Source organism: Pinus tabuliformis, chromosome 9 (assembly GCF_031772625.1).
Source record: "Pinus tabuliformis cultivar Carrire ecotype Pingquan chromosome 9, CPIR1, whole genome shotgun sequence".
NCBI lineage: Eukaryota > Viridiplantae > Streptophyta > Pinopsida > Pinales > Pinaceae > Pinus > Pinus tabuliformis.
The window spans coordinates 1,000,020,487-1,000,044,038 of NC_142307.1; the positions used below are offsets into that span (position 1 = coordinate 1,000,020,487).

Here is a 23,552-nt window from a genome sequence, read left to right on the forward strand (position 1 = left end):
TGACCCCTCCGACGACCTGACAAAACTGTCGCAGTATGCGGGAGCCTATTCAGCAGCAACAATTGATAAGGCATCGGAGGTAAGTCTTCTATTGAAAACCAAGGATCAAGAGATTTTCTCGTTACAGACACAGCTGACCGAAGCACAGCAGAAAGCAGAACAGGTGGAGCAGCAATTGTTGACGCAACAACAATTAAATAATCAACTGACTCAACAATTGCAGGCAGAAAAGCAAAGGATCGACCAAAGTGCGATCCAAAAGAAAAAAGAATTATCAGAGGCATTGGCACAATTAAAGGCCGCAAATGAAATAATGCTGAAAACAAAGGATGAGCAAATCGCTCAATTATCAGCATAGGTTGAAAAGACAAAGGGCGTTCCACAAGTGGCTAAATTTAGAGCAGAAGCATTACAAATAAACACTGCATTAATATCTTAAATTAGGCTTCTGTGTCAACAAATCGCCCAGGCAGAGCCACTGTGTGAATTAACGGCATCCATAAATAAGAAGGTAGAGAAGGCCAGAACTGAATTAGATCAAGCTGAGGAAACCATAGCTGCATTTCTTGACTGGAAAGATTCTGATCAAGGACAAGCAGCGAATTCGCCCAGAATCCTAGAAACACATAAAGATATACTCTTTACGGAATGGCAGTCCTAGTTAATGAGAGCAGAGAGGGCAGCTTCAAGATGTAAATCAACTTCCAACAATCTAGTTGAATTGGTTAATAACACTCTCTATTTATCAAACATGATCTCCCAATGCACACCAGGAAAGTTGACAACAACGAACACTTTGGAGCAATCATGTTACCCTGATTTAGAGGAAAAGGGGAGATTAATTGCTGGGATTAACAGTTTAACCTGGGACACATATTGGTTCTTCCTGGTAAAGCCGCATACACAGAGAGCCGCCCTTAAGTGCCTAACAAATGCAATCGGGTATATGATTCCCGATATTCAGGATGCCACCTATGCCGCCCAGCTCAGTTCGCGCCTCAACAAACCTCCTGAAGTAGAGCCAATGCTTGCGATAAGTCAGCTCAGATTTAAAGGCAAGCAGCCTACTTGATGAATCATGCCGCCGAGTGCCAGATCGCTGAGGAAAATAGGATCAAAATTTATTGATACCGATTTAGTAGGATTTCAGTTTATTAGATATTTAGATTAATTTAGTATTTATAGACCCTTTCATTGTTTTGGAAAGGGTCGTAAAGTTTTGTACCAGACTTAAAGACTGAAGTTTGCACTATTGTGCTTCAGTCAATATTCTTTTATGAAACTGGACCAGTTGTTCTTAATTCAACAAGGAGGTTTTTATGCAATTGTGCACTATTGTCTTTGTTGAGAATATTTCTGCGTTGAAGGAAGAATTACAAGTAGCGATTGATATTGGGAGTGTCAAGCAGCTCATATGGTATTTCTATCTATGTCTGAATTCATTCCTTTCATATGAATTGTTATGTGATTATTCTTGCTATTATTGATTATATGCATGCGTTGTAAAAGCAGATCTACATTCATTCCACTATTGGATGTTTTATGATGTGCCTTTCTTTTTAATCATGTATATGTCAATGATATAAATGATAAGTGTGGTAATATCGCTTCAATCGCTTTGCTTAACTATTTAAGCATAGTAATCATGAATGAAATAATGTCTATGTCTGTTAAATAGAGTCATCTATATGCCTGTTTATAGACACGGATCATCAAGCGCTACACTTTAGAGCTCAATAAGTCCCCGAGATAGATCATAGTTTATGTATTCTTGTTAATAGTTTTAGTTATTCGCTCACCGCTAGCTTAGTTTATAAATCATCCATTCATCCCGTTTATCCACTTTTGGGAAACTGGTCCCATTATCCCCAGTCGGAGCCACTATTCCAAACGGAAAAGGAGCTGTACTAAGGTCCGGACCGGGTGGTTATCCCCAATGTTGTTGCAGCGATTTTCGAGGCATTAACATTTTTGGCGCTAGAAGGAGGGCCTGACTGTGAATGGCAAGCAAACCCAAATCTGCAAGCCATTCTAAGAGTAAATCTCCCTCCGAATCCCCTCGAACTTCTCATTCACATGCTGGTTCTCCAGTATCCAAACAAGAAGAAGAGGAATCAACTACCACTGCTCAAACCCATCATACTCCAGAACAATTAAGTCTTGAATCACCTGAAGTCCAGTCTCTTATCCACAAACTTCAGAGCTTCTCGATTTCACCACAGAAATCTGAGGTATCACAAAGCAGTGCGACTTCGTAGTTCAATTTATCTCATCCTCTCACCAGACTTCAGAGTGAAAAGCTCGGTATTGAACCCACTGAGTTCGCTTTACCCAAAAGGAAAAAGGCGAAGAAATATACTGAAGAATCTGACAGTGGAGAGCTTTCATCCACATCCTCCATTTCAACTTTCCATCTGCAAAGTCAACCATCCACTCCCCCATTACATATTGTTGTTCACCAGGGATTAGAAGCTTCAACATCCCAACCTGCTCATTCCTCAACATTATTTCCTTCCCAAACATCTGGAGTTCCAGCAGTAGTATCAACTACTACTGCTATTATAATGGCAGATCCATGGACCAGACCTGGTGTAGTCAATATGCCTGCACCATTGCATCCATTACCAGATTATCCTGAAAAATGGCTACCCAAGTTTAATCCAGATGATGGAACCCAGGATGAGGAACACATTAATAATTTCATGTTAGCAGTCAACTTGAAAGGAGTAACAGAACAAGATGTTGTTGCTAGACTTTTCCCTTACACCCTGCAAGGATCAGCAGGATCCTGGTATTTCTCTTTACCCTCTGGTTCCATTACCAGTTGGAACACTTGCCAAGAGCAGTTTCTTACCAAATATGGAGATGATAGGTCTTTGGCTACCCTAATAAACGATCTCTCCAATATGAGAATAGAGCATAGGGAACCAATTAAGGAATTTAATGCCCGCTTCAATAAACTCCTGAATAAAATCCCTACAGCCTCCAAACCAAGTGAACAAATTCGAAGCGAATGGTATATCACCGCCCTACCTGCCAATATAGCCATTTTTGTAGACAGGGCTGGGAAACCTACCTTAGCTGAAAACATGAGAGAAGCACTTGCTGTGGAAAAACGCATCAATGCTCTAGAGAAGAAAGCTGCTCTGGAAGACAGAAAAGCCAAAAAAGTCTCTTTTAAAGATGACTCAAGGAAGAAAACCCCAAAAGACCCATATGACATGGAAGGTTTGCAAAAAGTCCTAAAAACTTTATCAAATGAAATGGTTGAGATAAAGAAACAGGTAGCCGAAACCTCAACCAAAAGACCCTTTAGGACTTATAAGAGAAATGAATCAAAGCCACCAAATGTCATATCTAATGCAGATTCAGAGCAAGAAGAAGAAGAGGAAGAAGAAACAATCTCACCAACTGATGATGAAGAAGAAGTAGTGGAATGTCATGGAATGTGGGATTTTATACTCCCCAACTCCGATACCGATAACGAAGAAGAAGCATTCCCGGTCACTACTAGAAGCAAAAGTACTTCCGAACCTGTTCAGGTAACATCAAAGAAAAGGAGTGCTGGTGCTGCTACAACCAAAGAAAAAACACCTGCAAAGAAATCACCTGTAGCAGTTCCCCAAAACCAGCCTTCAACTTCTAGTACTCCTTCAACATCCAAAACATTAGTGGTATCCGATTCAATGGAGTATAACATTGTTGATGACATGAAGAAAACTAAAGCAAACATTACCATGTTTGAACTTAGTAAATTAAAGCATCAGCAGAAATTACTTCTTAAAGAATTGAATGTTGTTCCCTCTACACCTCTTCCCAGTGCAAAAGCTGCTAATGATTCAGGCCAACCTCCTCCAGGTATGGTTGAAGCTACCGATTCAGTTCTGATTGGAGATAGATCAAATTCTCATACTCCACCCTTCCTTCTAACCTACGAGATATATAACAGAAACCTGCACAACTGTTTAATTGACTCAGGGGCATCGTCTAACATAATGCCAGCTTCAGTTTGTTCTAAACTGAACATTGAACCCCAGAAGTCTGCTATTCATATTGTACAGTTGGACAGGACCAAAGTACAGGGTGTGGGAGAGATTAATTCCGTAACTATCAGGTTGTCTGCAGATCCCAGAGTAGTACAAAGGATTGACATCCTAATAGCCGATATACCTGAATTTTACGGTTTAATTTTGAGTAGGGATTGGTCCGAAAAATTGCATGGGTATATTTCCACTGATTGGTCACATATGTGGCTTCCCTATAAGGGTAAGCCAAATCAAATAAGGATCGATCGAGAGAAACATATGACCCATACAGTTACTGAATTTGAGCAAGAAAACCAACCCGTAGCGTTCAACAACAACATTTTGGGGAATTATTCATCAGAATCATTCTTTGGCAACTTTGTTGCCCAACCATCTCCTTTCTCAGTCAATCATTTTACATCTCAGATTGAGAATTTTTCACAAACTGATAGGTCTAGATGTTTCAATGATGCTGAGAAAACTGTAAATACATTTGTTAATACCTCTTTATTTTGGTCTTTATATTTCGATGGGTCCAAGTCTAGCGAGGGCTCAGGAGCAGGATGTATTTTGGTTAGCCCACAAGGAGAAAAGACAATGCTGTCCTGTAGGCTAGAATTTGAATGCACTAACAATACATCCGAATATGAAGTCGTAGTCCAGGGATTATATAAAGCAATCAGCCTTAAAGTGCAATATCTAAAAGTATTTGGCGATTCTGAAATTATTGTTAAACAGGTGAGGAATGCAATTCATTGTCTTTCAAATCACCTCAAGCATTATCAATCACTAGTACAAGAACTTACCTCGCACTTTTCCGCATTCAACATTTCTTCTATTCCCAGGTCTCAAAACTCGGCAGCCGATCTCCTAGCTAATGTAGCTTCCAAGCTCCTACCTTCTGAAGGCTACAACCCAGATAGATTTTCTGTAGAATTGCTTTTTAGGCCTTCAGTTCCTGACAATGTCACTAATTGGAGAGTATTCAACCATGATGAGGATATTTTACAATTCTTAACTTCTGAAAAGTACTATAATAATCAAATCATTGAGGAAGATGAGAATGACTCCCAAATGAGAGAAACACCTCAGGAAAATGCAATTCCTAAGCTTGTGGTAAAGTTGGAAGATCTTTATGATATTAAAGACAGGTTTAAACCTGTAACTAATGCAAAGCTCCAAAGCTCTACCCTAAGGCTTGAATTGATAAATCTAGGTACTGAGCAAGCTCCTCAAAATATTAATTTAGGATTAGGACTTTCCGTTGAAGAGAAAGAGGCATTCATTAAACTGTTAAGGAAAAATAAACAGGTTTTTGCCTGGAAATATGATGATTTGAAGACTTATGATACATCCATTATCCAGCATACCATTCCAGTGCTTCCCGATCAGAAACCGATTCAGCAGAAGTTAAGAAAAATACATCCAAACTTAGAGAGCCAGATAAAATCAGAACTTAACAAGCTCTTGAAAGCCAAGATTATTTTTCTTGTCCGACACTCTAACTGGGTCTCTAATATGGTGCCAGTCAGAAAGAAAAATGGTGACATTCGAATTTGTATTGATTTCAGAAATTTGAACAAAGCAAGCTTGAAAGAAAATTTCCCATTACCTACTATGGAGCAAATACTTCAATCAGTAGCAGGCTCTGAATTGATGTCCTTTCTAGATGGTTTCTCAGGATATAACCAAGTCCTGGTTCATCCTGATGACCAGCTTAAAACTACATTCAGAACAAAATGGGGAACATATGCATATCAGAAAATGCCTTTCGGACTTATAAATGCAGGAGCGACATTCCAAAGAGCTATGGATATAGCTTTTAGAGGGTTGATTAATAGAACAGTAGTCGTCTATCTAGACGATATTACTGTATTCTCTAAGGAGAGGTATAATCATTTGCATGATCTAAATCAAATTTTTCAACGTTGCAAAAGATATGGTATTTCTCTTAACCCTAAAAAGTCTTTCTTTGCTCTTGATCAAGGAAATCTCTTGGGTTTTATTGTGTCCAAAGATGGCATTTATATTGATCCTGATCGAATCAAAGAAATCTCTGAAATCCCTTTCCCACACAATAAAAAATCGATGCAGTCATTTTTAGGCCAGATCAATTTTGTTAAAAGATTTGTTCCAGATTTTTCTCAAATTATTTTGCCACTTCAAACAATGATTAAGAAAAATTCAGTCTTTAAGTGGGGATCAACAGAAAAAGAAGCTTTTGATCTAATCAAGCAATCAATTATCAATGCCCCAGCCTTAAATACTCCAAATTTTTCTAATCATTTTACATTGTATACCATCGCATCCAACTCGTCGTATGCTGCAGTACTCACGCAACTAAATGATCACAATTTGGAAGCACCCATTTCATTTTTTAGCTCAAATCTTCAGGGTGCTGAATTAAATTACTCCGATGTAGAAAAACAAGCCTTTGCTGTATTTAAAGCAGTCAAGCATTATAGACCCTTCCTTTTGAAAACCCACACAAAAGTTATAGTTCCTTTCCCTGCAGTTAGGCAACTATTAATCCAAAAAGAACTGGGTGAAAAAAGGGCAAATTGGGTCACAGCGCTTCAAGAGTATGACTTAGAAATTAGGCCAGCAAAGATTGTTAGGGGCCAAGGTTTTTGCAGGATATTGGCAGGAGCATCCAACATTCCAGAATCAAGCGATACAGATCAAACTGAAGAAATCAATCAGATAAAGTTACTGATTCTGAATCTCAATATGCAGATTTAATCTTTTATTTAAAGAATGGTTATGCACCTCCAAACCTGTCTTACAAGAACAAAAGGGCCATTAGGTTAAAAGCAAAGAATTTTACAATTATTGATGATGTGCTTTTTAGGCAGAATTATGATTCTATCTTATTAAGATGCCTTGAGAAACCTGAAGCACAAAAGGTTTTGCAGGAGTTACATGATGGACCAGCAGGAGGACATTTTGGAGCTGACACAACAGCTCAAAAAATTATTCATGCTGGATACTATTGGCCTACTCTGTTTAAAGATGCCCACGAGTATGTAAGGAAATGCCTCAATTGCCAAACTTCTAGTGGAAGACAACGTAAACCAGCTTTCCCTCTGCAACTAGTCAACGTTGAACAACCATTTGAGCAATGGGGATTGGATATCATTGGGGAAATTACTCCACCGTCTTCCAAACAGCATAAGTATATCCTTACTGCTACCGATTATTTTACTAAGTGGGATGAGGCAAACCATTTGAAGACAACAAATTCTGAAGCAATCATTGAATTCATAGATCAATTCATCATTACCAGGTTTGGTGTCCCAAATGCTCTTGTTTTTGATAATGCATCTTATTTCTCAGGCAATGCTATGTTTGATTTCGCTATTAAAAGAGGATTTAAATTGAAATATTCTGCTAATTACTATCCCCAGGGCAATGGTTTAGCGGAATCTACTAATAAAAATCTTATCAAAATCATTAAGCGAACTATCGAATAGAATCATAAAAACTGGCATAAATCCTTAATGTTTGCTTTATGGGCTGATAGGATAACACAGAAAGCTTATATAGGATTTTCCCCATTCAACCTTGTGTATGGGAAAGAAGCAGTACTACCCACAAATCTTGTTCTTCCTTCTCTAGCCCTAGTTCAGTTCATTGAGGAAACTCCTTCTTCTTCTATTCAACTTAGACATGATCAAATTCTAAAATTAGAAGAGGAAAGAGAAAAAGCCAGGGTCATTCATGCCAAACATCAGCAAATCATCAAGGCAGCTTTTGATTCAGTCTCATCCGGTTCAAAACAATTTCAAGTCGGTGATTTAGTTCTGAAATGGGACAAAGCCCATGAGGACAAGGGAAAACACACCAAGTTCCAGAAGATGTGGCTTGGACCATTTCAGATCTGTGAAAAGATAGGCCATTCGACCTTTATATTGCAAGACTTATCAGGGTTGAGAGATTCTCTCCCTGTTAATGGCCTTATCTTGAAGAAATTCTTTAATTGAGGAGGTAACCCCTTCTCCTTTTAGTTTGATAGATTTTTGTAGTTTGTAAGATTTGTAGAAAATAATGTTGTAAGGTATCTACTATTGACCTTTGCTGTGTTTGAAAAATTTAATCTACAAAAGTAGTGTGATATTTGCTTTTAAAATATTAGAACTCTTAACCAAAAGGGATAATTTCTAGGAAATTAGGTATCATTGTATTTTGAAACCACATTTCAAGTTTTGTGAACTCCTCTCAAAGTTTAAAAGTATTGTAAATCATTTTCTGTTTTCAAATTGGTCTCAAAAGGTTATCAATATCAAGATAGAAGCTAATCCAATTTCAGCATCTTCAACTCTTACCCTGTCATCCATTTACTCTTAAGGAGAAGATTGTTCATCCCATTCACTAAAGTTTATGATTACTCAGAGTGTAATTCTAAAATATCTGATATTAAAGATAAGAGGTCTTATTACAAGCCTACTTACCATGTTCATAGGGAAATAGTTTAACCGACATTACCAAAACTGCATACCAAAACAGGGTAATGGCTTAGAATTATAAGACAAGGGGTCTCATCACGAGCCAGCTTGTTCGGTTAAATTACTACTAGTGAATGGCATTGTCAATAGCTGGCCACCAAACCAGGACAATGGCTTTTTATCTTATCAATAACAGAAAAAGGAAATGAAATACAAAATATGAAAACATGTTTTGAATTCATTCTGTTAATCACACTCTTAATTGGATGGAACAATGGACAATAGCATGGTTAAAAGGTATCCCTGCCGAAACTATAAACGTTTGCTGGCAGCAGAGGCTCTACCTATGACAGAAGAGCTCACTATAAAAGCTGATTTGGAAAGGTTTTCTGTTTTATCATTATAAACCAATAGAGGCCTATTTAAAACTTAGAATGTATCTATTTTCTTAAAAAAGAGAGGAAATTAGCAAAAATAGATTCATTTTACTTGGAATGCATATATACCTAGTTATATTAGAATTTTCCCCTTTGATTAGAACTCTATTTTGCAAAAGTTTAAGTATTTCTATGCTTTTCAGAGATAACTGGTTCTTCCAGCGAATCGCCAATTGTTGTGCCCATACAACAACCCCCCATTTCATATCATTTATATTTACAAAATTATCATATGAAATGGGTCCCTTTAGAAGTTAATTGGTATCAATATTGCATTATTTGAAAAAGGTCCACAAACCAAATGAAGACATTATATAAAACCTTTTAAAAAACCCATTTTTGATCAAATAAAACAATCTTTTATCATTGCGATAAAGCGATCGCAAGATCGCATATCGCAATGACATAGAAAACACAAATAAGTGACATATGGGTTCCCGCCGATGCGATATCGCTATCGGCTATCAGCGATACTCTTTACGCAGTCTTAAAGCATCCCAACCCTTTCACCCCGATGCGATGGGATATCGCAATCGGCAATCGGCGATACACTATTTATGCACATTGTTATGCCCATTCACCCCGATGCGATGCGATTTCGCTATCGGCGATCGGTGGTATGCTATCCATATGTTTATATAATACCTATTCTCCCAATGCGATGCGATATCGCTATCGGCGATCGGGGTTTCAAAATTGTCAACATAAGGATTTAAGTGTTCCTGACGCCCGATTATGATATAGCGCGGATTTCAAAAAAGCTGTTAAATGGAGGGATATTATGATCAAATCATATTTAAAGCTTAATCTGCTAAGCAATGATGCACCTGCGCCCAACCGCCAAAACATCCATAGCACGCTTAAACGGGTCATTCGGCCGAATAATGGTATAATGGGAATTTAAGGGGTGGCAGGTTTTTAAACGGCCATTTAATGTAATTGTAAGATCTTCCCATGGATTGTATCCGCGGCCACTTTTAAGAGTTAATCTCTCAGCACGCTTTGATCAATATATCTTTCCCATATTGGATTTTCATTGGCATATCTCTGTGTTACGTTTATTTTCGCCTCTATGCAGAATTCATCCAAAGGAGAAAGCTCAAGCAAAATGGGGAAGAAATCCAAGAAGACCACAGGCGCTTCCGCTACACCAGCTGCAGGACAAGCTGTCGTGGACAAAAAGAAGGGATTGATATCTGATACTACATGTTTGGGTCTCGTCAGAGTTACTTGGCAAGGTACCTACAACCTGATTGAAGCCGAAGAACCAGCAGTGACAACAGTAGAAGTACTGTGGATTTAACCCCGAAGTCTGAGGGTACGCTCAAGGACTTAGCTGATTCCTTCCTTCACCGGGATAGCAGCTAGGAGAAAATCTCCCCTACACAGACGTAGTGCGATTAGCGATTGAAGAAATCCCATCCTGGATAGAACCTTTAGCACCAGAGACGGAGAAATTTTCGGGTCATTCAGGGCTGATGATCTAAGGCAAATGGTCATTGAGGTGTGGTGTCTATACTCTGCATGATCTCAAACATGCAGAAAAGGAAGCCACAAAGATTCAATCCTTAACTCTGGCGACTCTCCCAAATAGGCCATTTGATCCAAACAAAGTTGTCTATAATGCACTAGAACATGCCAAATTGACAAGATTTGACCATAAAGAAGATATGTTTGACGACCTGTTCTCTTCAGATGAGACAATAAATCAGGTTAAAGCATTCGCCAAAGTGAAATATAAGGATGAAGGGTTGACTGAATTTAATAAACTTAGAGAACAGAGGTTGCAAACTCTGCCTCTAGATTTACTAGCGACAACCCCAGCGACATCATCAAGCGAGCCTGGTCGGCAACAGTCAAAGGAACCTCCGGTTATAACAAAGGATCATAAGAAAGAACAAGAGGAAAAGCAGAGGAAAGAATAGGAAGAGAGGCAGAGAAAAGAAAGAGAAGAGAGCCAGAAGAGAGCACAGGAAGAACAACAGAGAAGAGAGCAGGAGGAACAGCAAAGAAAAGAGCAGGAGGAAAGGCAGAAGAAGGAACTGGAAAAGGTGCGGAAGGAGTCCCAAGCCGAAAAGCAAAAACAAACCACCATTGATGTCAATATAGATACTCGTATTGACCCTAAATTGCTCCAGGAATGGAAGCAATTTGATTCCATCATCAGTGGGTTGGAATGTTCAAAGGATACAAACACTTCCAAGACAACGGATACGCAGGACATCACTTCACCTCAGGTTCTAAGTGGAACCAGAGCCCACCCATTTCTAAAGAAGTTGAGGTAATACCAAAGGACCCCTCCGACCAAATCATTTTGCAGGTAGAAGATATTCCTCCCTTGGATGTTTTCTACAGCCCAAGGCATAAAGCAGTGGTTAAACGACAAAGGAAAAGAAGAAGGACTGATCAACCTTCCCTTTTCCCAGAGCAAACTGTTACGGGCAATGTGGTTTGGAAGGAGGAATTTGACCCCTCCGACGACCTGACAAAACTGTCGTAGTATGCGGGAGCCTATTCAGCAGCAACAATTGATAAGGCATTGGAGGTAAGTCTTCTATTGAAAACCAAGGATCAAGAGATTTTCTCGTTACAGACACAGCTGACCGAAGCACAGCAGAAAGCAGAACAGGCGGAGCAGCAATTGTTGACGCAACAACAATTAAATAATCAACTAACTCAACAATTGCAGGCAGAAAAGCAAAGGATCGACCAAAGTGTGATCCAAAAGCAAAAAGAATTATCAGAGGCATTGGCACAATTAAAGGCCGCGAATGAACTAATGCTGAAAACAAAGGATGATCAAATCGCTCAATTATCAGCACAGGTTGAAAAGACAAAGGGAGTTCCACAAGTGGCTGAATTTAGAGCAGAAGCATTACAAATAAACACTGCATTAATATCTTAAATTAGGCTTCTGTGTCAACAAATCGCCCAGGCAGAGCCACTGTGTGAATTAACGGCATCCATAAATAAGAAGGTAGAGAAGGCCAGAACTGAATTAGATCAAGCTGAGGAAACCATAGCTGCATTTCTTGACTGGAAAGATTCTGATCAAGGACAAGCAGCGAATTCGCCCAGAAATCTAGAAACACATAAAGATATACTCTTTACGGAATGGCAGTCCTAGTTAATGAGAGCAGAGAGGGCAGCTTCAAGATGTAAACAACTTCCAACAATCTAGTTGAATTGGTTAATAACACTCTCTATTTATCAAACATGATCTCCCCAATGCACACCAGGAAAGTTGACAACAACGAACACTTTGAGCAATCATGTTACCCTGATTTAGAGGAAAAGGGGAGATTAATTGCTGGGATTAACAGTTTAACCTGGGACACATATTGTTTCTTCCTGTAAAGCCGCATACACAGAGAGCCGCCCTTAAGTGCCTAACAAATGCATCGGTATATGATTCCCGATATTCAGGATGCCACCTATGCCGCCCAGCTCAGTTCGGCGCACAACAAACCTCCTGAAGTAGAGCCAATGCTTGCGATAAGTCAGCTCAGATTTAAAGCAAGCAGCCTACTTGATGAATCATGCCGCCGAGTGCCAGATCGCTGAGGAAAAAAGGATCAAAATTTATTGATACCGATTTAGTAGGATTTCAGTTTATTAGATATTTAGATTAATTTAGTATTTATAGACCCTTCATTGTTTTGGAAAGGGTCGTAAAGTTTTGTACCAGACTTAAAGACTGAAGTTTGCACTATTTGCTTCAGTCAATATTCTTTATGAGAAACTGGACCAGTTGTTCTTAATTCAACAAGGATGTTTTTATGCAATTGTGCACTATTGTCTTTGTTGAGAATATTTTCTGCGTTTGAAGGAAGAATTACAAGTAGCGATTGATATTGGGAGTGGCAAGCACTCATATGGTATTTCTATCTATGTCTGAAATCATTCCTTTCATATGAATTGTTATGTGATTATTCTTGCTATTATTGATTATATGCATGCACTGTAACACAGATCTACATTCATTCCACTATTGGATGTTTTATGATGTGCCTTCTTTTTAATCATGTATATGTCAATGATATAAATGATAAGTGTGGTAATATCGCTTCAATCGCTTTGCTTAACTATTTAAGCATAGTAATCATGAATGAAATAATGTCTATGTCTGTTAAATAGAGTCATCTATATGCTGTTTATAGACACGGATCATCAAGCGCTGCACTTTAGAGCTCAATAAGTCCCCCCGGATAGATCATAGTTAATGTATTCTTGTTAATAGTTTTAGTTATTCGCTCACCGCTAGCTTAGTTTATAAATCATCCATTCATCCCGTTTATCCACTTTTTGGAACTGGTCCCATTATCCCCAGTCGGAGCCACTATTCCAAACGGAAAAGGAGTTGTACTAAGGTCCGGACCGGGTGGTTATCCCCAATGTTGTTGCAGCGATTTTCGAGGCATCAACAGGTTCTTATGCCTAAAATGTTATGTCGTTTGGCCTAAATAATTCTCTCGTTATGTTTTCGAGGATTGTGACTATTGCATTCTGCAACTATATGCATAGTTTCCTTGAGTTATATATGGATGATTGGACGATGTATAGTTTGTTGAAGAAACATTCTAGTTTTCTCAAGGTCATGTTTTATCATCGTAGGCAATTATAGATTTCTCTAAACTTAAAGAAGTGTATTTTTGTTGTTCCTTTTGGAACGGTCCTTGAACATATAGTGTGTAAGTAAGGAGTATGTGTAGATCCTTCCAAGGTTGCGGTCATATTGAATATGCAACCACTGACTAGTGTTAAACAGTTAAGGTCAAATTTGGGGCACACTGGATATTATCGCAGGTTCATTTGTAATTATGCTCTAATTACTAAACCATTAGAGAAATTATTGAAAAAAAATGAGAGATTTGATTGGATTGTTGAATGTGACTTTGCATTCAATACACTGAAGGAGAAGCTTACAAGTGCACCAATTTTGGTGTATCCAAACTCGAATAAAGAATTCCGTGTCCATATAAATGCTTCATGGATTGCGTTGGGAGCTATTTTAACCCAGACTGGAGAAGTTAATTTGGCTAGTAGAAAAATGTCTACTGCTGAGAAAAACTATATAACTACTGATCAGGAAGCCCTTTCCATGGTGTATTCATTACATAAGTTCAAACATTATCTTTTGGGTGGTCCTTTTAAATTCTTTGCAGATCATTCTACTCTGAATTATTTAGTTAATAAACCTGTCTTAGAGGAAAGGATATGAAAATGACTCTTATTATTTCAAGAATTTTCATTTGAAGTTATTGTTAAGCCCAATGAAAAAATGTGAGCCTAGAAAATTTGTCACAGTTGGAATCAGCTGAATTTGGTGGATCCATTGATGACCAATTTCCTGATGCACATTTATTCAAAGTTGAAGTAGTGCCAAATTATTTGGAGGATATTGCACTCTTTCTCACAACTGGTAAGTGCCCTGATGATTATACAATGACTTAAAAGAGACATATAGTTGTCTGTCCTATCGATTATCAGCTTATTGTAGGCCAGCTGTATAAAATGGGACCTAATCAAATCCCATGTCAATGTGTTTTGGACCATGACAGAATAATATTTTATGGAAATGCCACTTAGGGGTTACGGGAGGTCATGTTGGAGGCAACGAAAATGCTTGGAAAGTGTAGTGCCCACTCTAGTTTTCTGACCCTAATATGACATATCTTAGATACTTGATTCTAGGAGGACCTCAGGTTGAGGATCCGGGCACATGACACTATTATTAGCGATTGAGATATTCATGGTTGTGATGTTTATGAATGCTTTCCATTGATATTATGATAGCATGAATGGTTATGTATCTTATCTATCGGTATTTTGATGATTGCAACATTAAATAGTAAGTTTGGTCTCTATTTGAATTTATGATGATGAGGGTAGTAAAGAATATGTATGCTCTCTACTAAAAGCAGATGATGATAAATTTGATGAATAGGTATATTTCTATTGATGTTACGACGTTGATAGCTTAATGAAACATGTATGTTTCCATTGATGTTTAATGATGATAGCCATGATGGATGTGTCCCCTATGTTGACTACTTTCTTAGTTCAGGCTTACAATGGACAATGATGTGAATGACTAGGGAATTTTTAATGATGCTATAATGGCAATGACTAACATTGAAAAACCTTGTTACTAATTATTATTGAGAATGGCAGGAAACCATCAAGGCACTCGCATATGACGAGTTGATGACACCTGGTTTGACGAAAATTCATATTATTTTATCTTTGAAAGTCTAAGTCGATCTTAGAATCTGCCATATATTTTTAACTATATTCTGATGATATATTAATGGTTGCAGGCACCAGATTAGTTGCTTGACCGAATGACTCACTATGGGTGATGGGGTTGTACAAGTGGATGGAACTACATGGGAGGGGTGGATAGAGTCCCTGATCCACCCGCTAGCACTCCCAGTGGATGTGAGGACTTGGTGGAAGTTGAAACACCTTCGCCTTGAAGATCACGATGCCATGAGGGCAGGTCCCAAAGTTGGGTCACTCATGAGGACTTTACCAGAGGGCGCGCATCAAGGCAGATTCCTTGATCCCCGACACCATTAGTCTCACTATAGCAGGCAACATAAGAGATGATAGTGGTCTATGATGTTGCACTATACTTTCCCCTCGTAGTCACTGGATGCTTGAAGGGCAAGTGGTGTGGCACCCTTGGAACTTCAGGGGAATTTCTTGAAGGGCACGACCAACTTGGCACCCTTGGCATCACAAAAAAAACTATTAGGTGTGGCACCCTTGGAACTTCTAGGAAGGGCACAACCAAACTTGAAGGGCACAACCAAACTGGCACCCTTGACATCACAAATAAACTATTAGGTGTGGCACCCTTGGAACTTCTATGGAAGTTCTTGAAGGGCACAACCAAACTTGGCACCCTTGGAATCATTAAAAATAAATAATAATAAATAAATATAAGCAAGGAATGAAAACTAGGTAAATTTACATCAAGGGTAAATAATGATTAGAAACCAATGTAATTAAATCAAAAATAAAACTTGGAATAAGGAGGATCATAGGAAGAATTAAAATAGAGTACCTTAAAAACTCTATCCTTCCCATGTTGGAAAGTACTAGGAAGATTATGTGGTTTAATTAGGAAAAGGGGAAAGACAAACATAATTGTAAGGAAAAGATTAATCCTAAACTAATTTAAACCTAATTAAGAAAAGAGGAAGGTGAATTAAAATGAGGATAATAAATTAAATTTAGAGAAGTGTAGAGAAGCTCCATGTGTCAACAACCAACATAAGAATATCCATCTAAGAGATAACCTGAGTTAAATTAGGGAGTAGATTGGGGATAAAATCTTGACTCAGTAATTGACTTCAAGTAATGAACACAAATTAAGGAATAAAAGGGGGGAATAAAGAGACAACTAGGAGAAAAAATAGGAATCTTGTTGAGGTGAGGAAAATATTAGTTTTAAATAAAAAGTTAAGTAAATAATTTTGGGTGACCCTTGATGAGAGAGTGACACATGGGTAGGTGAATAATCAAACTATTGAATTATAAAAAAAAATATAATTATGCAAGACATGCTAAGTGTCATCTAGGAGGACTCTTATAAAAGAAGGGGCAAGCCATGGGAGAAGGGACTTTTTGGGGGAACCCTATTGTTGGATGGAGATGATGTCAGAGCAGTGAATACGAAGCTATAGTGAGTTTGATGAGGTAGAGGATTTTAGAGAGGGGACTCTGGAGCCAAGGTGTGCTCTCCTCTACCAGCTAGTGCTATCCTCCATTGTACAACCCCATTGCAGCTCGGGGGTCCGCGGGGAAGAAGAGTACCCAAGGAGTAGGCTGGGAGGTTAACCGGTGGGTCTTCGCATTCGGATCAAGTGCGTCATCATTCACTCGCGGAGGTGACCAGCTACAAGGGAATACCAGCAACAGCAGAGCAAGTGGAGTCTCGCCTTCTGGTGAACGGTACATATGTATTTCATTACTATTGATCTTAGTTAAAAGTATGAAAATGTTATGATATGTTTCCTGAAATGAGTGGCAGGAATGTGTGTGTTAAATAAATTTGAATTTCAATGCATTTCTTTACTGGTTGCATTTGCTGTTTAAAAAAAAAAAATGTATATAGTCTGGATATGGTCCTGACACTTGAATAGTGTAAACATTAGCTGTGTTAAAAAATGTATATAGTCTGGATATGGTCCTTACACTTGGTATCAGAGCACAAGTTGAACCCTTGAGGCCTATGGGCCCATGCATGCATAACTAGTTTTGTTTGCTATGTGGGTATTTCTCTAAAATCAAATTACTCAAGTTTCAAAAAAAAAAAAAAAACTAGCAGTTCAACCGTAGACCATCAGCAGGCTTGTACCACATCCTCGCACCACGCGATTCCCAAACCCTACCTAGTTGTTACAACCTGACTGATGAATCAACGCTAGATTCTACCCTGCAACCTCGTTGTATAAACCCAAATGAAACAATTTATAAACCCAAATGAAACCCTATTAGATGCACAGAGCATCAAAATTCGCGGGGATTTCTCTGTTATTTAAAGACTTTCAGTTAAAATTATGGCGGCTGATATGGCGAGGGAGGTAAAATTATGGAACGATAAACGCGAGTGTGAAATGTATGATAATTCCGCAAACCTCTTTGCAATCATAAGAACTATGGAGAAACTGGAGAAGGCGTATGTCCGTGACGTAATTTCCTCAAAAGATTACGAACTAGAATGCACATAGCTGATTGCCCAATTTAAAACCCTAACAACTTCTCTGAAAGATACAGTCCCAAGTGTTGAGGGATTCATGGGAACCTACAAGATGGATTGCCCTGTTGCTGTGAATCGCTTACTTGTTTCCGGGATTCCGGCCACCGTTTAACACAGGGCCTCATCGTCAGACTTGGGCACAGCCGCTGCTGTCGTCGAATGCGTACAACATTTTATTACCTCAATGGATTCTCTAAAGCTTAATATGGTGGCGGTGGATTAGTTATACCCCGCGCTTTCGGATCTTTTGGTCGGCCCTGAGTATGGTAGTTGGAAGATCATTGTAGGGATTTTTTTTCATTGTTCCAAGAAGCCAAGAAAAAAATGATTGTTTTTAAGGCCGAGATAGCTAGATAAAGATCCAAATTAGAAGGATAATTTATGGGATATTCTTGAGTAAAATTTCAACGAGATCAAACCTCTGAAATTAGGCCGCAGTCCAGGGCTTGGTGTTAAACACACATGGACAGCAAAGAATGGGAAAGATAAATCAGTGAGTACATTTTTTTATTAACAATAGATATACATTTATAGTACAAATATGTGACTCTTGGGTTTCAGATCCCAAGGTCTCTTGAACTGCTTTTGTCCATTCGACTTCCACACTAACCCATTAGGATTAGGTGTCCAACATTCCCCCCCTTAATCCGAAGGGTTATGTATGAGTCCAAGAAGAGAGCTGTAATACAAAATGTGCAAAAAATGCATGGCAGCACTAGGCTGAATGTGCTCTATGAAATGTTGGTATAAAGGGTGGTGGTTTAAGGATGACCACCAACACTGGAACGCTTAGTGCAGTTCCCGGAACTCTTCCAAAACTGGCAAGAAACTGAAGTTTTCTGCTAGAGGAAGTGATCCTATTGTTTAAAGAGGGAAACCTTCAACCATAAAAGGGAGGTCTCACCCAACATAAAAGGTAAAACTTCAACCTGAAAAGGGAAGTCTCAACCTGTGATGGTTTAAGGATGACCAACAACTCTGGAATGCTTAATGCAATTCCTGGAACTCTTCCAAAACTGGCAAGAAGCTGGAGTCTTCTGCTAGAGGAAGTGTTCTCAATTGTGTTCCTGGAATGCTTCCAAAACTGGCAAGAAGCTGAAGTCTTCTGCTAGAGGAAGTGTCCCAGATTGCCAACTGAAGGCATGTTCACGGGCATCTTTGTCTCTGGCTACAACTTTGAAACTGGTGTGACAGGTTGTGGCTCAGGCTCGCTTGATGTGGCTTTGAAGCTTGTAGATGACCATCATTTCCCCCCTGTCAGATACAAGGTGAGAAGATGGAGAAAACTCAACTGCAAGACTGTTCAATATTCTGGAACAAGTTCTGACATGTGTTTGGAATATCTTCTTTGCTATTGATGCCCATTGCCAAGAAGCGATCCATCCAAGATGAATCTTTGTTCTTGCAGGACGTTTGTTTCTGAAGCATCTGTGTGAAGAATGACTGGTTTTATGACAGTGCTTACATGGATGAAGATCAAAACAGTGATCTTTCAAATGGCCAACTCGGTCACAGTGTTGGCATTTCACAATGTGTTTTTGTTGTTGTTGTTGCTGCTGTGGAAGAGGGGCAGATTCTGGAACAGCTGAAGCTGAACTGTCATGAGAAGCAGGTGAACTGTCATCAATGAATCCAGCACTCTGAAACTGAATGGGCTTTGAGTAGTCTGGAATATGAAAGGACAAGTCCTTGTCATATCCAAGACCAGTTCTGTGCTTGTTGTGGACAAGCTGTTCCCAAGGTCTGATGATGAGCTTGGGAAGTGCAGTCTGAGTTTCTGCATCTGCATGTACAACTGCTGCTTTATTTGAATGAACAGTAACATTATTGACTTGCTGCTGATGGGTGGTTGTCTCAATGTTCTGAACAGAAACAGGTTCAGAATGACTCCTTCGTTTTAATTCTTCTTGCTGTAGCTGTGTTTCAAGCTGCAAAAAATCAACTTTGTCTTGTGCATATTGTAGACATGTTTGAATTTCTGAGAGAGAGCCTTTGCTGATTTGGAATGTTTCATGATTAGAGGAATGTATCAGAGTTTTTAAGAACTCTAATACTTCAGTAATTCGAGGCATATTCTTCATTGTCAAAATTACACCCCTTTAAAAACACTGATTACAACTATGACTCAATGAGTAAAAGTGACGCCCACTCACAATACAAAGACACAGAAAAATCCTTTGTAAATGTGCAGCAAATGAATCAAGGAACAAAAACTATAATGAGTTTTAAATACAGTTCCACAACTGGGGCAGCAGCAACTGCAACATTGGCAACTGAGAAGAGAAGCCAGCTGCCTCAAGCTGGATCTTCAGAGAGTCTTCTTGCCCAATTAAGAGATATACAAAAGAGGGTATCACTTCTAGAAACAACACTGAATGCTGAATACCATAAGGAGTCAATAATTGCAGAGCAGAAGGAATTTGAGTCTATCAATGAACCTGAGTAAGAGGCTAGAGATGCACATCAACCACTGGCAGAAATTGGTAGCACTGCTTTTCTGCTCTATCAGCTCTAGGTTGATATTTATGTGTTTGTACTGAAAGTTGACCCAAAGTTTTGATTCCAGTTCCAAAAACTCAATGCACTTATCCAAAATTCAACATAATATGGCAAGGAATTTAATATGGCATTCAACGCTATTTACCAATGCATATAACGGCTTCAACACAAAAACCAACTTACAAAACAAATATACGTATGCAGAGTCATGCAACGCACAGTCTTCTTATATATGAGCCAATATACCATCCTCCAGCACACCGTTAACCACGACTTTCAGCGGAGATGAAAGATTCGATGCCTTTGTTCCACAGGAAGCTCGTTCGTATAGTGGCCGCTTGCCTAGCAAATAAAAGGGAGTGACTCGACTCACTAAGGGAGAGAGAAAATCGTGCTACAGGTGGTCTTCAACGCACAACAGAACCATTCAAAACCTTTGCAGCTATGTTGAACATCCACTGTAAGGGCTGGTTTGGACAAAATCTTGCAGATAATATGGCAGAGAACAGAGGGTACGTTGCAGGCTATTGTTTCAATGCTTCCAATAGCAAGAATGTTTATAATTTCATCGCCGGACGTAGATGGAGGTGGACAACAAGTAGACACTTCATACACAAGTAGACACTGAAATATCAACTAAATATCCAACTGCGCACACAGACCCCGGTTCCACTGCGTTGCCGAGGGGTTCATAACAATATACAAACAGAAGGTGCACCGCCATGAAAATTGACAGAAACATTAGAAAATGAACGATCGTTCATAACAAAGGATCACAATGGCGAGGAGGGCCATATTCCTGTATCGAGAACGCCCATGATAATACCATCGGCATAATGTGACAGTGGTCATATCCCATGACTAGAGCTCAAAACCAGAAAGTCGGGGCTTCTAGTAGTATGAAGTTGATCAACATAGTCAGGAAATATAACCAAGCATCCATCCGTATTCTCCATAGCTTGAGCGTCAAGCAGGTTAGCCTTTTTCTTCTTTGCCTTCAGTCTTCAATTTCGGAGAAAATCTAAAAATCTGAAAACCCTTTTACGGCTGTGAACCATGACCTCCATTCCTTCCCGTTCTGGCTGTGTATTAATATTTCTTTCCTTTCCGCAGCGAAAAAATAGTCTCTGTTATAAGAAAATCCGCTAAATCCCTGCATTTCCTGATGCCCAGGGCCATCGCCATTGTTGTAACGCTCCATGTTTGAACCATCGTTGCCGGGCAAGATTCGTTTGACGTTGATGCAACGGTTCTGCGTATTCTGCGAACAGTCAGATGACAGTGACAGCGACAGCTAAAGAAATTTAAATTGTCAGGACAACGCTTCTTTTACAGAACGTTTATAAACAGTAAAGAGCGCAGGCATAATTTAAAGGACAGAGGGCGCAAGTAACGCAGAAGAGAGAGAGCGCAAGTATGATTTCCAGGGTCAGACAGAGAGGCTAAAAATAGCCAGAGTCAGCAGATTTCTGACAAACAATGAATTAATGGAGCTTTATAGGTAATGGGCAGAACTGGAAGGTCTGCACAAATGACATATACATAGAGACCACAAAACAAGTGGCTCAAATATGAGCAGGGCCAGAATTCGCCTGCTCTGATACCATGTTAAACACACATGGACAACAAAGAATGGGAAAGATAAATCAGTGAGTACATTTTTTTATTAACAATAGATATACATTTATAGTACAAATATGTGACTCTTGGGTTTCAGATCCCAAGGTCTCTTGGACTGCTTTTGTCCATTCGACTTCCACACTAACCCATTAGGATTAGGTGTCCAACACTTGGAATCTGAAATTTCTGAGGTATATAGGATTGTATAAGCTCACTTAAGAGGTAATCACAAGTTCATGGACTAATAACACTCACTACAGCTAGCCAATGACATCGCATTGTAGAGGAATCTAATCCATAAGAAATTAGAGGCATTGAAACCTCTTACAGGAAGCCCTAGAAGAGGCCTATCCTAGGCCGCAAATTTTGTTTCAATTGTCAAGAAAAGCGAGGCCCGTTTGGGATGCCTTTAGTGGTATAAAAGCAATCCTTTAATCCGACGAAAGAGTCACCTTGTAAAGAATACAAGACCGTAAGTTGGAGAGGCATTTTTTTAGCCTAGTCTCAAGGTTTTGAAATGACTATAGCAAGCCGTAATCAGAGGGTCGGAGTTGCAGTATGATAATCATAAGCTTGAATCCATATTAGCAAAGGAAGGAATGTTGTAGATTATTTTTGTGCTTATTGGAAGCCCTAGTTTGAGGGTAAAGTGAAAGCTAGAGAATGGATTTCGAGGTTGAAGAACATGGGGGCATCGGAGGAGTTAACCGAACAGCAGGCCCGTTAGTTGTTATTTGATCTGGATTCTTCTTATAATGCTTTCATCAATTCATTGCCTAAATCGGCTTAACATTGCAGGGGGGCGCAACTTCTGGATGCCATCGGCATCATATTTGTATGTGGTTTGATCTCTAGAGGTTTTGTAGGTCTATCTGTGACTTTATATTTGTGAAAATATGTAAAATTCAAAGATTCAGAGCAAAATCTCTTGTTTATAATTTTATATTAAAGTGATATTTTCATTCGCTTTCCAGAAAAGCAGAATTGGTTTAGTGCATATACTTGGTTTCAATCTTGTTGCTTTTATCAGTTTTAATGTAACAGATCAAGGTGAGATTGATAAAAATGGTTACATGATCTGTTTTTTTTGGTTGAATACTTAATTTCAAGATGTCCAAAAGCTATGGTTCTCTTCCTAGATGAGAAATAAAACCCTATTCGTTCATTAATTGTGGCAATCTGAGGAAAAAAAAAAACATGGGCCGACAAAACCACTCCATTGCGGATGCGGCCGTGTCTCAACATTGTGGTTAACCCCGCAGATCAAAAGACATTTAAAGTGATGGTACACAGATACACAGAAACCTCTCTTCCCTGGAATGAAACTCGGTCAATGGTACACAGAAACCGAGTCTTCTTTCAGAGACATACGATGAAGCTCTCCGGCATCTTTATCTTGGTAGCCCTCTGCAAATTGAACAGAAATTCTATGAGAATTTTACCATGGGGAAACCAGGCTTCCAGCAAATATTGGAGACTTGGGATTTGGAGCTAGAGAATGTATGTATATTTTCACTGTTTTGTTATAAGTAGAAAATAGAATGCAATGACATAGCAACGAGTGAAACTGGACTAACACAGCAAGAAAATATTTCTTTTGGATTGGCTTTAACTTTTTATAGGAAGAGACTTCTCATGTGTGAATTTGGAATAATTGCAGTAAGAATATTATTGCATTTAACAAGCTTGGAAGTTGTTAATCTATTTATTTCATGTGTATAATGTTAATTGTTTCTGCTCTCCATGCATTGAATTT

General features: G+C 39.0%; 1 pseudogene; it reads left to right on the plus strand.

Annotated features, from left to right (window-relative positions):
* Nucleotides 1-17,342: 17,342 nt before the first annotated feature.
* Nucleotides 17,343-22,586, plus strand: LOC149152095 (vacuolar protein sorting-associated protein 28 homolog 2-like; annotated as a pseudogene).
* The last annotated feature ends 966 nt before the right edge of the window (nt 22,587-23,552 follow it).